The 5,425-nt window shown below is 38.8% G+C and overlaps 1 non-coding gene across 1 annotated transcript; it reads left to right on the top strand.

Annotated features, from left to right (window-relative positions):
* The first annotated feature begins 2,230 nt into the window (after positions 1-2,230).
* LOC143400635 (U6 spliceosomal RNA) lies at positions 2,231-2,339 on the top strand. Its single transcript, XR_013091533.1, has one exon. It is a non-coding gene; the product is annotated as a U6 spliceosomal RNA (small nuclear RNA).
* Positions 2,340-5,425: the final 3,086 nt, after the last annotated feature.

The raw sequence follows: 5,425 nt of genomic DNA, 5'->3' as shown, positions 1-5,425 counted from the left end.
TTTTTTGGCTCTGGGACTCTATTATTAGGAATTTAACCTAAGAAAACAATTCAATTGAGAGGAAAAAAGTCCTTGCATAAAAATGATCATTATAATGTTGCAAAAAGTCGGAAACCGTATAAATGTCAAACATTTGGAAAATAGTAAAATCTAAATTGTGCTCTGTGAGGAGGTGAAATGCTAACCCAATGTCTATCAACAGGTGAATGGGTAAACAAAATATGGTGTGCATGTACAATGGAATATTATTCAGCCATAAGAAGGAATCAAGTTCTGGTATGTGCTATAATGTGGATAAACATTAAAACAAGATTTACTAAGCAAATTAAGGTAGACCAAAAGGACAAATATTTAGTGAAAGATTACAGTCATGTGAGATAGCTAAGACAGGCAGATTCATAGAGATAGAAAATAGAATAAGGCTAGGGATGTAGTTTAGAGGTAGAGGGCTTGTCTAGCATTAGTGAGGCCCTGGGTTCAATCTCCAGTATTGCAAAAAAAAAGGAAAAATAAAAAACAGTTGAATAGAGGTTAGCAGGAGCCAGGAGGAGGCAACAAGGAGTTACTATTGAATGAGTATACAGCTTCTTGGGATGATGAAGTAGTTGTGGAAATGGGAATAGGAAGTGGCATGGTTGTACAACATTGTAAATATACTTAATATAGTAATATGAAGATACTGAATCAACGACATGAACGTTTAAAAGTGGTTAAAATTGCAAGTTTTAGTATGTATTTTACTATGATAAAATTGTAACCTAATATTAATGTAATATGTAAGTATATTAGAGTAGTGGGATTAAAAATTACATCTTTAAAATAAAAACATTTAAAATAATGTCATGGGGAATTGAAATTACCTAATTGCAATTATTTAGAATTACAAATGCCCTTTTTAAAATGCCACAGAAAAGCCAAGTGCAGTGGCGTGCATCTGTAATCACAGTGACTTAGAAGGCTGAGGCAGAAGGATAGAGTTCAAGTCCAGCTTGAGCAATTTAGCAAGACCCTGTCTTGAAATAAAAATAAATAAATAGGGTGGTTCGAGGTGTGAGCCCGAGAGGTGAGAGCCGTCTCGGACCTGGTCATAGAAAAAGGTAATTGAGTCTGTGTGTTTATTTTGATCTCACTAGCTGATTTTTATGCCAAGAACCTCTTTAATGAAAGCAGTGCTCTGGTCGCATGGTGGAAGGGGCTATGTGTCATTTCTATTTTGCTTTCTTATGTAAAACAGTCCTGTTTTCTTTGTACCCAGAGGAAGGAACTGGAGAAGTGAGGCAAGGGCAGCAGAATCAAGATAGTTGGTTTAAACTAGCATGTACCTGTGTAAAAGTCATAAGAAAGAATTAATGCTCATTCTTCAGTAGAATGAGAAGGAAATGAATTTTTTACCCACCTAAACCTTCCTAAACCACTGGTGTAAAATTGTCTCATTTTTGTTATGGAGAGATGTACACTTTTACCAGTAGAGGGCATCAGTTGCAGATTTGGGAGAAGAAGGAATTCTCAGGAAGACTCAGACTGCAGTGTACTACTACTGGTATGTGTGAAGCCCCTTCTTGTTGCTATGTTTGGCCTGACTTTTGACTCTCCTGAGGTCCAGTGGTGCTCCTGTAGTTCACCCCAAGAGCAGTCTTTTGCTAGGTCTGACTGGTAAGCTAGATGAACAGAGACCATTTTTTCTCCCTCCCTCCCTCCCTCCCTCCCTCCTTCCTTCCTTCCTTCCTTCCTTCCTTCCTTCCTTCCTTCCTTCCTTCCTTCCTTCGCCAGCTGCTATGTAATATTTTTAGGGGTTCAAATGCTGTTGTTCCTCTAGAGGTGACATGGCAAGGGCATTAAGAGAAGTCTTGACTCACACCTAGCTTTGGCTTTCTGAGTTGACAGTTGTCTCTGTCTCAATTAGCTTCTCTCTAAAATAAAGGTAATAAGATAGGGATAGAGCCTGCCCTGTACAATAACAAATAGTTGCCTGTGGGGTTTGGCAGACCTGGGTTCAAATTCCAGCTCTGTCATTTACTACCTATGGCCTTGGTCAAGTTATTTAACTCTCAGAACCTCAATTCTCTCACATAACCTGCATAAGGTTAAGAATTCAATAAGAGTGATTCATGTGAACTTCAGAGTTCAGGGTCTAGCCCAGAGTAAAAATTCAAGAAATAGGAGTTATTATTCAGGGGAATGTTATCTTGAGTCAGAAGAAATTATGGACATGGAGAATTTGTAAGATTAAGTGCTTGTTTCAGCAGCATATGTAGTAAAATTGAAATGATACACAGAGAAGATTAGCATGGTTCCTGCTCAAGGATGACGTGCAAATTTGTGAAGCATTCCATATTAAAGAAAAAGAAAAAGATTTGTAAGCTTAAAAGTGCGACATAAACATCATGGGTGATTTTATTTTAGTTTTTGGTTCCAGGGATTGAACTTGGGAGCACTCAACCACTGAGCCACATCCCCAGCCCTATTTTGTATTTTATCAGAGACAGAGTCTCACTGAATTGCTATGCACCTCAACATTGCTGAGGCTGTCTTTGAACCTGCGGCTCTCTTGTTTCAGCCTTCTAAAGTACTGGGGTCACAGGCCTGCACCATTGTGTCTGACGTGATTTTATTTTTGAATCTTTTCAGGACATGGATTCTTTTTTTCATGGGGAGGGTACTAGGAATTGAACTCCTGGGTACTCAACTATTGAGCCATATCCCCAATCCTATTTTTTAATTTTACTTAGAGACAGGGTCTCACTGAGTTGCTTAGTGCCTTGCCATTGCTCAGGCTGGCTGTGAACCTGAGATCCTCCTGTCTCAGCCTCCCAAGCCGCTGGGATTACAAGTGTTTGCCACCGTGCCTGGCAGGACATGGATTCTTACACCCTCAGAGGACTAGTCCTGAGGAAAGCCAAGCATTCTTCTGTTTACCTTTTGACATTTTGGGGCCTGAAGTTCCTTTTTCAGCTTTTGCCTGGCTTTTTTGGGGGGTACTCTAAGTAGTTGTAGGGAGAGCCTATTCAGCAAGTAGTCCAGAATCTGAGGGGAAGTTTTGGTGGTTAAAGGTGTGGGTGGGCCTTAATTTAGCTTTGGTCTTTTCTAGTCCTTGCTGATCTCTAGGTAATAGTGACCATTGGAGATGTTAAAATGGCTCCAGTGTAGCCACTATCCTGGCCAAGTTTTTGCTTGATTCCAGGACCCAGAGCTCATAGAGGCATAGTTTGGTAGCACTGGCATAGACAATGAAATAGTAGCTGCTAATGGTTACTGAGTGCTTATTACAGGCTCAGTTGTCTGCCAAACGCTTTGTATACTTTCACATTTAAACCTTAACAACCCTGGGAGGTGTTATTATTGTTATTAATTTTTTATGATGAAATTAAGGCTTATAAAGTAACTTGCTTAGGGTCATGATTCTGGTAAGTACATTTGGACCCTGTACTATCTAACGGTCTAGGTTTTTTTTTCATTGTTCTAAGTAGTCTTTGCTCTAGCTGTGCATCATAGCCACTGAGGAAACTCATTAAAATTCCTGCTCCTGTGCTCTGATTCTATAGTGTGAGGTCAACCTGACCCTCCAGTGTTTTGTTTTATTTTTCCAAATTTATTGAGGTAAAATTTACATAAAATACAGCTATGTATAGTTTGAAAACCATAGTAGTTGTATACAGTCTAATTATTATTATTTTAAAAAATTGTTTTTAGTTGTAGTTGGACACAATACCTTTATTTGTTTTTATGTGGTGCTGAGGATCGAACCCAGCACCTCACACATGCTAGGCAAGCACTCTATTGCTGAGCCACAACCCCAGCCCTTATACAATCTAATTATTAAGACAATCAAGATATGGAACATTTTCATAACCCTGAAAAGTTTTTTTGTGCCTTTTGATCCCATGATGCCTACCCTTTATTTTTAAAAATTTATTAATTTTTTTTAATGTACTAGGGATTGAACCCAAAATGTCTATACTTCTATCTAGATGAGCTGATGTTTCTGATGCACAGATGGATATAGGACCACTGTACTGTGTTATGGTGACTGCAAATATGAGGATTTCAAGTCCTGGGAAAGGTAGATAAAAGTGGGAAAAAAAAAAAAAAAGAAAAAGGCAATTAAAAGGAAGAATGATTGGTCTAGCTGTCTCTTGATGAACTATCTGTATACCGGTATAGCATACAGATGGAGTATGGAAGAGAGAACTTTCCAGACCAAACCTGGCTTAAAAGTTTTTTTCTTCTATCAATATGATTTTTTCCCAAGCAACACACGAGCTTAAAGATTTTAAACACAGTTGATGTACAGGGGGAGATAAATCACTTTGGGGTGGAGATCTGGGGTCACTAAATATACTTGGCAAACTGTGAAGCCTGGAAGGAACTTTGGGCTTAGATCCTGCTGGGCAGTCCAAGGATGGGGCCTTCTCCAGGCAGACATTACTTTGGTTCCTTTGACTTTCTTCTGTAAGAATTCAACAGCAATACTCCTTAATCTAAAGACTAGTCAGAAAAATTAGCCTAGAGGCAATAGATTCAGGCTTTGTCCCAGAGAACGTTTGGGTAATTAGGTAGAAAATGTGAAACCAGAGAGGATTTACAACAGGAGTCCAGAGATTTGTGTAAGGAGTCCAGAGACTTTTGATTCTGTACTTGGTTTTGCTAGATGATCTTTCTTTTCTAGATGGCTTTCTCTGATTGTTCTCTGGATAGTGAGTGGTGAACAAAGTGTTCAATGGGTAGGTAGCAATACGATTTTTACACACATTATAGTGATTTTGTTTAGCATGGCAAAAGTAGATTGCAAAGGAAATTCTGTAGGATCTTTACACTGGCTCTTAATAGTTGTATTTTAAAACCTGAATATGCTCAGCCCTTAAGTATTTCCTTTTCTGAACTTTTTTCTTTATCTGGTTTGTTAAATGTGGCATTTCCTTTCTTTCCTGTATGATGAAGATGTGAATGAGGGTATGTACAAAGACAAGTCATCTCATTCTTATGTTCCTCTTATGAATCACCCAGTTGTTTTCCTGGTGTATGCCTGTGCTCTGGCACGGATTCTGGGATTCAGTTTCCTTGTTTGTGATGTTCAGCTTTTTGTGGTCCCTGTGATTGATCTCAAGAGGAAACATGGAGCAGAGCTACAAGGCTGATTAGAGGAGGAAGGGGCATAAAGGGACATAAAGGGAGAAAGATATGAGGGGTATTGTGGAAAGAAAACATGAAGCTACAGTGCTATAGAGTGTAGATAAGATAACTGGGCCTCTTCTCACTTGAGTAAGTTGGGGAATGGCCCCATCTAAGAGGACACAGATAACAAGGGGGTTAGTCTTGGAGAATAACATCCTAGCTGGTTTGAGTTCAGGAGGCTGTGTAGAGTTTAAGTGTTTTTTGTTTTTTGTTTTTTTTTTTTGCTTTGTTTTCTTTTTAAGTCTTTGTCAAC

Source organism: Callospermophilus lateralis, chromosome 5 (genome assembly GCF_048772815.1).
Source record: "Callospermophilus lateralis isolate mCalLat2 chromosome 5, mCalLat2.hap1, whole genome shotgun sequence".
In the NCBI taxonomy this organism is placed as follows: Eukaryota; Metazoa; Chordata; class Mammalia; order Rodentia; family Sciuridae; genus Callospermophilus; species Callospermophilus lateralis.
Note: the sequence above shows the minus strand (reverse complement) of the source record. Positions and strands in the feature narration are given on the sequence as shown.